General features: G+C 42.7%; 1 non-coding gene across 1 annotated transcript; it reads right to left on the bottom strand.

Moving 5' to 3' along the window:
• Positions 1-2,332: 2,332 nt before the first annotated feature.
• On the bottom strand, positions 2,333-2,405 carry TRNAR-ACG (transfer RNA arginine (anticodon ACG)). The gene has a single exon. It is a non-coding gene; the product is annotated as a tRNA-Arg (tRNA).
• Between the last annotated feature and the right edge of the window lie 9,020 nt (positions 2,406-11,425).

The raw sequence follows: 11,425 nt of genomic DNA on the forward strand, positions 1-11,425 counted from the left end.
AGGCAGCGCTAACAGGAGAAATATGCTGGTGCAAACTGCCTCCTGACTAGAGCCCTGGCACTTATTATTCTGGGGAGGACTAGGCCTAATGGCTAAAGCTGACGATTTTGGTGCTGTGGAACCGTGTTCAAGTCTCGGCGTGGCTCAACATACCGCGATGTTGTGGAAAATCAAGTGCCTTCCAAATGAGTGTGTCTTTAACTTTTGCTATAAGCACCGGTGCTGAAGATTGGGTGCCGGTGCTGAGCACCGGAAAGCACCTGCTCAAATTAAGCACTGATGGGCACCATTTTAAAGTTAAAAGTGAGGATTGTAAAATGTTGAACACAATAAAAGAGAAATATTGCAAGTTAAAGGCTGACTTTGTAGCGGTTAAAAAAAAAAAGTTTGTTAAGTCACGGGACGCTCGTTTAAACAAGCTCTCTGCATTGCATGGGGGGCGGGGGGCGGATTCCTGTGAAGTCTGATGCTGAGGCTCACAGGTGTGCGCCGGGCTCACATGCACTGTTGGCAATCCGCCTTTGGGTGCATTTTTCAGAGCCTTTTCTTTAATCTCGCCAAGCATCCCTAAAGGGATAGCTTAGGCGAGACCTAAAAATGAAAAGCACATGCTCTCTCCCCGCCACCCCCGATCACCTGGTGTTCCTTTAAGAGCCAGTTAGATTTGGTTCAACTATAATAGTGCGCTATTCCCATAAAAAATGAGGGGCATATTACCAAGGGCAAGTATCGCCGCATTTTCGGCGAATTGTGCCGAGAAAGCGGCGATACTGGTAGAGCCCTATTAACAAGGGCATTTTAAAGCCTGGCGCAAGCCCACTTTGCATGTCCGCGATTAACATCGCTAATGACATGCAAAGTGGGCGTTCACACGTCCAACCACATGTAAAATGTGGTTGGAGGTGGGAACACCCTATTACCTAGGCAGGCGTTGGGAGAAGGAGACCTGCGATAAACTCGTTTATCACAGGTCTCCCAAAGCCTGCTCTGACCAGGTGTTAGGGCATTGATAACATGGGGGAGTGGATCATAAAGCTGAATCCACCCCCATATTATGAAGGAAGACATTAGCGAGTGAAAACAACGTTTGTTTTCATGCGCTAATGTGCCATATCGCCGACTATTGCCGGATTTCAATTCGCCTACGTGATGCGCATTGATAATTGCGCGCTAAAAAGGCAATGAAATCCAGCGATAGCTGGCGATATGGGGATGTGCGTTGTGCGTTTACTAACGCACTTCTTGGTAATATGCCCCTGAGTTCTTTGTCAAGACGACTGTAACCTTTTCTTTACAATTAAAACAGAGCATCCGGGAATGCATCTTTTGTTTTACGCTATTAAATAAAAATGATATTTTTGTCCCATTTCCCCTCTATATGTTTTAATTAAAATGCCGCGATTTTGGCAAAGTATAGTTGAGTTACTTTTTCACACACAGTTCTAATTACGTGTTGTCATTAATACTTGCATTTATTAACAAAGGGATGAAAAGAGCACTCTTCGGTGTCGAGCCAGCATGGAGTTGAATCAAATACTAAGGTAATTAAAGGGCTCACTTAAGGAAGGAACACACAGAAGGTACGAGCAATGAAAGTCACAACAACTTTAACATCCTTCTGCTGCTCTCTTGGGCAAGGATTAGGGGTCACTTTGTATATTTTGTCCCATGCTCTGATTGGATCAAAGTCTTTTCGATTTGGTCAGGCAGCCATTCAGAACTCGCGACTTAACTAGTTCTTTTCCGCTGCAGCAGTGCAAGTGCACAGTGCGGTGTGGCGGGAAATACAACTGTTTGCGCACAACATTATAAATCTCAACTGGAAAGAACGACTGTTCCGCAGACACAATAAATGTGTTATTTATCTTTCTTGAACCATGGCCATGCACCAGTATCTCAAATGCCATGTCATTTTGCCCAGTTTCAATGGAATATGTCACAAGCAACTGCATCCGTGACAGCCATTATGAAGGTTCGTGCCTTCGAGACCGTGCTAGTAAAGGTGCTTTTTCAAAAATTCACTAGCATTTGTTGTTCCGTGAAATAGTGGACCTTTTGGCAAATCGACAGTTATCTGTTTTACAGTTAAAAACAGACCTCTCGAGAAACTCTGAATGGCCCACTTTTAAATAAAAAATATTGGCGGTAAATTCCTAGTATGTAATTTAATTCAAATGCCTAGCTGTTTGTTTAACTAAGTTTACAGATCAGTTTATTATAGTATCACACAGGACGGAACTTCATGGTCTAACAGGTGTGATGTAGTTTCTTATAATGTTTATAGATCATTGTAATGTTTATATTATTGGTTGAAAAAAGTTATGTCCGTAATCGAGCCAGCCAGGAGTCGAACCTGGAATCTTCTGCTCCGTAGGCAGACGCGTTATCCATTGCGCCACTGGCCCGCCTATGATACTTCACGCTAGGGGTGAAACTACAGAGCTACAAATCCCAGGGTATCGGTAGAGAATGATACTGAAAAGTTTGGAGTGTTAGCATGAGCATGTTGTAATTCAAAACTAAACGAGGAACGCTACAGTAGCAAAGGATGATCTCCCAGAATGTAGGAGTCATGGGGAGAGTGGATAGCTTTAACAACCTTCTGCATGGAAGAGCGACCAGCGGAGAGACTGGTACAATTTGGACAGAGTTCATGTCGACTGCTCTGATTGGATCAGAGTCTCTTAGATTAGGCTAAACAGCCGATCAGCACTGTGCTCTTAACTGGCACTTTTCTTGATAAAAGTTCACATGCAAAAGACGGAGTGAAGTATTGCAATTACACATCTCACGATGTATTGCATCAAGGAGCAGCCATCGGGAATGCGTTGACGCAGCTTTTTTAGTCATGTTTCAAGAAAAAAACAAGGGAGCCCTGGACGAAAGTGAGGCCTGGAGCGCAAAGGGGGCGGGGCAAGAAGAAACAACAAGCATCCGCGAGAGCAGCAGCCGCAGCCGCAGCCATCTGAAGAGCCCCGGTAAGGATCGCCAAAGTCCCTCCCGCTCGCTCATTGTGAGCCTGGCAGAGGGCAGCTGCCCGTGACACCCAACCACCGTGTGTGTGTGTGTGTGTGTGGGGGGGTGGGGCGGCGGCGTGTGTATGCGTGCGTGTTTGTGTGTGTGCAGGGGGGTGGGGGGCGGCAGCGTGTGTATGTGTGTGCGGGCATGCAGAGGGGTGGGGGCTGGCTGTGTCTGTGTGTGTGCGTGCCGATAATGCATGCGAGGGAAGCGAAAGCAGGGGCTGTGAGTTCGTGTGCGCAAGCGCGGCTCAGACGCGCGCTCCCGCGGTCAAAACTGAGACTGCAAAAGCGCGCGTCTGACTGTTGTCCACATTCCCAAATACGGATCACAATAGGTCTGAAGCATACACAATCAATGCTTACGCATTGAATGTAGGTCTGCTCGACCTAAAAAGGCCAGTCCTCATGGGAGGTTACAAATGAAGACAAGGCGGCACTAAGGAGTCTATTAACGAATCAGAAGCCAGAATTTACAAAGGACAATGACACAAGCCAATGATAAATATGGTCAGATAGTGGGCAGAGCTTCAAGTCCATACTCCAATACATCAAGCCTCTCAGAGCAGCTCATGCGCTGCCCAGGCACGCCCTAAAAAGCAGCAACACAATTTCAACCATGTAACATAAGAGAGTGCTGTTGGATATGGTCTGTAGAGTTCTCCTGTTTGGTTATGAAGGATGAGAAACTTAATCAAAACAGAAGACATAGACTGTGACAGTGCGCGCTCTGATATTGGCTGTGATAAGCCAAGAAAGAAGGCAGTATAAGATTCTAAAAGTAGGGTTATTTATACATTAAGGCTTTTCTTCTCTGCCTCTTCATCTCGCTCTGGCAGGTTCCTTTACTTCCATGTTTCTTCCCGCTGTCACTGTTTCCTATGTTTCTCTTCTATATTTCTTTCTTTTTCCCTTTTCAGTCTTTCTATCTTGCTCTTAGTCAATGTCTGATAAGTCTCAGTCCTCAACAAATGAGTGCCACCTGCAGCCACCTACAGTAATTAAGCACTGATTGCAATCAATTAAATTTACAGAATGCTAACGACCACTGTGTTGAACTCTGGCCTTATTTAAAGGTACATTATCGTAAGTCTGGTGTATCACATATAAACAGTACAGTATGCGCCACCAGGAGTTACGGCTTTGCTCTTAGCTTAGCCCCTCATAGAGCTAATCAAGTGACACCAGCTGAACAATACTACCTCAAACCACCATTGCCCTTATTTATGAAAAAACTTGTAACATTATGGGTGGGAGGGGGTCGAACATGTCACCGAACAAATGGCTTGCATTGCTGTCTGTTCTGCTCGTAGTCTAGGTTTTTTGGGGGGGGCTGCGCCTCTAGTTCATATGTTTAAGTAGCTGAAGGTGCTTTAGCTGACCCCCATATGCAAGGATCTGGCCAACAAGAGTCAAGATCCCCTGACTGTAAACTCTCTCTAGGGACCCAAGGGACCTTCACTCACAGGATGACAACGTAACTTCAAAATGGCACCAATAGCGGCCTTGGACTGAAAATCTGCAGAGGTGTAGATCTAGTATGACAAGACAGGACCTCTGAACTGTAGCAGACCCTGCGACTCCACTGTGTTGGACTTCTACCTGAGAAGACAGGTGATTTTTAATAAAACGGGCTAGGAGGAAGTGGACACTCCCTGGAATGCGGGTGACATAATGGCCTGAAGAATGTGTGATGAGAAGACCGCTATCCAATGTCTGTAGCCACGCACTAAGTTGGAAGAATTTAGAAAGTTCTCTGAAACTTTTATTCGGCTTAGGAACACCCCACAGAATATTGGAAACACCATATATTGCAGGCACTTTTGTCTATACTCTCTTGTGAGCAAGCAGAGATTCTGGAGGCGGCCATTACTGAAGGAGAGGTGCAATTGGCCATCCGTAATCTTACAACCAATAAAGCAACTGCGTCAGACAGTAACACTTCTATCTTTTATAAGACTTTGGTCTGTTCTTGCTCTGAAATCTAACAGCATTTTATGACTACGTAGCTCAGGAGGAGAAGAGATACCCTCGATGAGTGAGGTTGCATCAAAGTTATTCTCAACCCTGGCAATGATCCATCCTCGCTTGTTTTGTAGGCTCATAGCTCTTCTTAATATCAATGTCACACACTTCACCAACATCTTGATTCCTCGGCTGGAAATTCTCATCCCAGATTTGTCCACCTGGACCAGTCATGATTTGTCAAGGACAGGCAGGTACATGACAATATTTGAAGAATCATCCACTTGGGCAAAATAAGCCCAAAGAAAGGACATTCTGGTAATACTAGTGTCCTTGGATGCCAAAAAGCTTTTCACCAGGTAGAATATCCGTTGGTTAGGATGCTCCTGGGGAAATGAGGGTGGCACCCTTTTTTTTACATAGTGATCGCTTGCTACTTCAATCCTATGGTGACAACCGTGTTGAATTGACATAACTGATATAAAGGAGCAAAACAGGGATGCCTCTTATCCCTGATCCTAGTAGTAAGCATCAGCTCACCTGCATGCCATATTAGGCAATCGCAGAATACTCAGGAGACACAGAAGCTAATGTTTTTTGTCGATAATGTCCTCTTATCCCAGACTGGCTCCTAGTCAACTCTAACGGCACAGGTCACTCAATTTCATTTGTTTCAAAATTTGACAAGCTTACAAAATTAACATATGAAAGTCCGAAATACTAAATCTGACAGCGCCTGACACTAGAGTGCCCAACTTATAAGAACAGTATGATTTTCAAAATACATTATGTATTTTGGGTTCAAGATACCACCTAAAGTATCAAATCAGACCACAGCCAATTACCTCCGACTCCTAGTGGAGAGCCCCAGAGTCTTGAAGAGATGGTTGTCTTTGTTTCTCTCCTATCTTAGCAGGCGTTAAAATTAATGTTCTTTTCAGAGTCTTTTTATTGTTTTCATGCATTCTGATGAGGGGGGAGCCCTACTCTCTAGGTAAAAGTCACCAACATATATCGGGTTCATATGGAAAGGCAATAAAGCCAGAGTTCCACTGAAGCTTCTTAAATGGACTACAAGGCTCTATCTGACCTCAAGGCATATTTTTACGCTGCACAACTGAGAACAGTGATTGAATTGATCTAGATCAGAAACGGAAGCAAACATAGGCCCCCACATAGAGGAAACTGTTATCATGTAGGAATGTGTAGGACATCATTTGGTTGAGAAATGGTCTACACCACCCAAAGCACATCTGAGCATGCCAGTATAGACAACTCTTACAGTTTGGGACAGCATGGCTGTGTCGAAGGGGATTACATATTTTCCGCCCCCACATGCTACAATCAATTCAAATGTGTACCACGGCCCGGCAATTTCCGAAGGTTCATTTGATCATTTGTTTAGAAACGGTGTCCTCAAAACTTTCATGCAATGTAAACTACATTTTCAACTGGGTTGAAACATTTTTTTTAAAAACTTTTTTATATTTAATGTAGTATATAATAATGCTTTCCATGTACTCTTCATGTATTTACATAAAGTGCATATAAAGATTGAAAATTCTTACAGTTAAATGATACATAAACATGATCATAAATCCTTACTAGTTAATCTTAAACAGCTAAAATACTGACATTCATTTGATCTAAATCTACCTTGTCAAATGTTCTGACCCCCCACTAAAATTGATGATTCCACTCCTTCACTATTCTATTCAATTTAACAACTGATTTCACCCTTTTTTGCGTATATAGTTTCCCGCCTAAAAAAAATTCTTTGCATTTTAATTATCAATTGGGAAGTTGTTGCTATAGTTACTGATTTCCAGTTGGCAAGAATTAATGATCTTGCAACCAAAGTAGTAATAAAAATAAATTGACATTGAGCCCAAGAAAGTTCATTTTGAACATACACTCGCCCTAAAATGGCAGCAAAGCCTCGGAAGGAAGACCCACTGCCAGACTTCCTCCAATATCTGAGAAAACACTTTTCTAAAAATTCATTAAATGGGTGCATGTAAATACCACAAGTAGCCAATCCCCATTTGCATGTTGACAACTAGAACATTGAGGGTCGACTGCTGGATACATTTTATGGAGTTTGGCCAGAGTATAATAAATCTTCCATTTACTATAAATTACCATTCTCCTTAAATCAGCCGCTCTTATTGCCTTAGCGCACATTTTTTTAAAGCCTTGCATTGTTGGAAATTGAGGCGACTCCAAAATCCTTTCTAGGTGGTTTGACACCATTCTCTTGTTCTGGGTAGACTTGAGCAATTTATACCACTTCCGAATTCCATTAATTCACGGTATAAAATGAGCGTTACTCAAGGAAGAGCCTTCGCAGCTTTCTGAATTTATTAAACCTGAGACAAAATTTCTTTATCTGAAAGAAACTAAAGAAAAGATACATCTTTATGCTAATGTTCCACTTTCTAATTTCCTGCCAGGTTAGCAGACTTTCATTGAAAAAGAAAATTGTAACTTAAAGAACCCGAGTTTTGCCCATTGTCCACAGGTCTGAGCTGGCATCCAGAGTCCCAGAGGGATGCATTCTGCTAATCTCAGTGGAGGGTGTAACCAGGGGATTATGAAGGTCTCCCAGACCTTTTGGAACTGAGAAGATATAATCCTGGGAATTTTATATCGTGATTTTTTTTCTGGAGTTAGGGAATTCGCAAAAAATGGAAAAGGGCAATCTCAGATTCTTGGAGCAATAGAGTCAAAAAAAATTTGAGGAATGCATCTCTTCTGAATCATTATAATTCAGCCAGTTGATAAGTGATGCTTGGTAGTAAAATTGAAAATTAGGTAACGCAAGGCCTCCATCTTCCACATCTAGTTGTAATGTTTCTGCTTTCAGTCTAGGTTTTTTTTCCCCTGCCATTTAAAGTGTCTTATTTCAGAGTTGATCTGATCAAAGAAGGACTGAGGGACCTTGACCATCAAATTAGAAAATACAAATAAAAAAAGAGGGAGTATATTCATTTTAATAAGTGCCACTTGTCCCATAATGGTTAGGGGAAGGTCCTGCCATTGTACTAGCAGATTATGCATTTTATTAAGTGTAGGAATGAAATTGAGCAAAAAATAGGTCCTCCAGGGAAGAGGTGACAAATATCCCTAAATACCTTATGGTTGAGATGTTAGATACTGATGTCCTTGCATTGAAAAAGCTAATATATCCGAAGAGCAATTAAAGAGCCGGGCCTCTGACTTTGCATGATCGATTTTATATCCCTCAAAAGCTATATATGCGCTTATTTAAGTAAGAGTTTGCAAGGTATTATCTTCCTCGGCAGTTAGGTATAAAGCCATATCATCCGCAAATAACTTACTTTTTTCAGAACCAGGGACCGGGGGTAAGCTGGCATGATCCTGCCTTATCACATAATATAGCGGTTCAATACTTAGAGAAAAAAGTGTTTTAAGAGAGGGGGCAGCCTTCACGTGTCCTCCGACTAATAGAGATGTTGCCGGCCTTATTCCCATTTATAATGATGGACGCCTGGGCATCATAGTATACATTTCTCACTGCTTGACAGAATTCAGCTGGAACCGCAAATTTATTCAAAATAGCAAACAATACATTCCACTGAACTCTGTCAAAAGCTTTTTCAGTGTCTGAAATTAAAACTAATGCTTTAATTTTATTCATATTAAAATAGTCGATTGATTGAAGTAGATAATGGGTATTAGTGGCTATAGGTCTACCTGGGACTATACCATTATGGTCCCAATGTATTAGAAATAGGGTCACCTATGCTAATCAACTAGCCAGGATTTTTGAGAAGATCTTAATAGTTGTTCAGTAAACTTATTGGGCGATAATAATTGACCTCCTCCTCTGGTTTCCCTTTCTTGAGAAGGCTGACTACCGTAGCTTTAGTGAAAATAGCGGGGACCGTTTCACCTTTAAGAATCCCATTAAATAATAATCTAAAAAAAGGGCTAGGCTGCGGCAGAAACATTTTATAAACCTCAATTGGGACCCCGTCGAGCCCGCTTGCTTTCGGCGATGATAATAATATCATTGCGCGATTAACTTCATTTTATGTAATCTCCACGAGCAGAAAGTCTCTTTGCTCCATAGAAAGTGAAGGGCAGTTAATCTCATTTAACCAGCTAACATTTTCCTCTGTTGAAGTATTATGGGGGTCAGAATAAAGCTCCCTATAGTGTTCAAGGAAAATAGCTGGGATTTCCTGGGGGTGAGATGTAGATCTCCCAGTAACTGGGCCTTTTATTTTTTTTAATACTATTCATATTGGCCCTATGTGATCATTTTCTTTGTATTTTTTTTGCAGTACTGCATCATGTACCAAGATCTCCTTAGAGGTAAACAAGTCTTGTAAATTATATTTTGCATGGTGGAGCTGGCAGACCCTAATTGATTTAGGTTTTGGCTGCATTTTCTGAGCTCATGAGAAATCAATAGCTGCATCAATTAATACATTTAATTCCCCCTATGAGCACCACAAACCCTTATTAGGCCATTGCAAAATCATAAAGAGACTGTAACATCTTGGGAGAGTCTTCAATAGGGCCATAAAAGCTCATGAAATTAAAGAGTTGATTAGAGATCCTGATGTGCATCCAGAGCCAACTAGCACTATTGTCCATTTGGACCATTATAACATTGCCATGCACTTTTTTACTTACTAATATGGCTACCCCCCTAATGGCCGCATTCGAGGAAGGATAAAATTCATGTTGGACAAAGGAGGGGGTTCTGTCCCTTAATGACCCTTCCTTATCATGAGTCTCCTGGAGGAAGATTACATCAGCTTGTAAAGTCTTTGAGCTTTGGCATAGTGAGACTTAATAACTTGGACTGGCTCTTTATATTAAGTCCTGAAAAGAGCGGGTAGGCTGTGTGCTGTCTATCGGCTGAGGGACCCTCTGCTGAAGATAATTCAGGTATTGCCACTAAGAGTTTATCTAAACTAGGAGGAGATGCAGGAGTAGGTGAGCCTGGTGGGGACATTGAAGCATTGTTAGGATCTCTCGAATTCATCACATTAGACGGGTCTGGGGCTTCCTGGGTGATCCCCCCCAAAGCCAAGTGACGGCCCACCTCCCTTATACTCCATGTGTCCCCTTCCCTAACACCCCCTCCCTACATAGGGGTGCTATGACATGGCACCAAAGGTGGTGAGCTAATGACTGGCGGTCTGAGCCCGCATTAAATTCTGGTGACCAAGTCGCTTAGCTAAATGAACTGCTTCCTTTTTGGCTTCAAGCTCATTTTTCCTACTACTCACCCCCTGAATGTTGTAGGGAGTGAAGGGAACTCTTGCGCGGCCGCAGCTTACTGAAAGATATGAGCTTTCCCCTCGTGAAAGACTTTTAATTTAGATTGCTGGATAATACCAGCTGGAGCTCCTATCCATGGAAAACAATTGAGAATGCCTCTGAATTCCTATCTTCGTTTTGCTGAGAGGGCAGACATATCAGATTTTGTTTTATAGGAAAAGTTATCGCCCGTTTAGTACCCTTTATCATGGATAGCACATGCAAAAATCTTCTCCTTTTTTCGAAAGTCCCCAAAGCTCGCAATGATCATCCTCAGGTATTTAGCATTAGGATATTGAACAGCTGGCACGCGATGCACCCGTGAGATGGTATGATCGGTCTTTTGAGCTGAAGCCTCTGGACAGACATACTTGGCAATAAGATATAAAATTACTTCAGAAACTGATTTCCATTCTCTCAGTCCTCGGGAATCCCAGTTATACGTAGATTACATCTTCGAGATCGGTTCTCCGCGTCGTCACCTTTAATTTGTATATTAGTCAGTTCAGTTTGTAATTTGATTACTTGATCAGATTGACGGGGAAAACTGTCTTCAAGATCAGATATACGTTGTTCAGCCTCGACAACTCTTGATGTGAGCTGCTGGACATGAGATTGAATTGAGCTCAACTGTGATTCAGTCCTTTTCTGAGCTTCTTCTTGGGAGAGTTTCATGTTTTTCAATTCTGTCAGAATTTGATGCAGCAGTTTGTGTGGAGTCCTCTGATTCAGACTTATTCTTTGTATTTAACAGAGCTGCAGCAGGCTGCGAAGTAGGCAGGTCTGTGAGTAGAGTCGTGAATGATGTTTTAGCCGCCACCTCAACAGAAGTAGTGAATATGATAGCATCTAAATTTGAGTCACCTGCATTGCCGGTCCTCGGAAGCTTGTTTCCGGTCCAGGGAAGACATGGCTTGGCAGTTCGGGCTGGACTGTTCCCATGAGGCACAGGGTCAGACTGATTTGCATATAGCCATGTCTGAACTGGGGTGGCAGAGTGGGCTAAAGAACGGTGATGGATTAAACCCAGATCTTTTGACTGGGTGTGAGTGTTTGATTGATTCAGATGCTCCGTCCATCACCACCCCCTTTTGTACCGCTTTTTGACCGCCATAAGTGTGGCAGGGTATGCTCAGACGTGAGTC

Source organism: Lissotriton helveticus, chromosome 7 (assembly GCF_964261635.1).
Source record: "Lissotriton helveticus chromosome 7, aLisHel1.1, whole genome shotgun sequence".
NCBI lineage: Eukaryota > Metazoa > Chordata > Amphibia > Caudata > Salamandridae > Lissotriton > Lissotriton helveticus.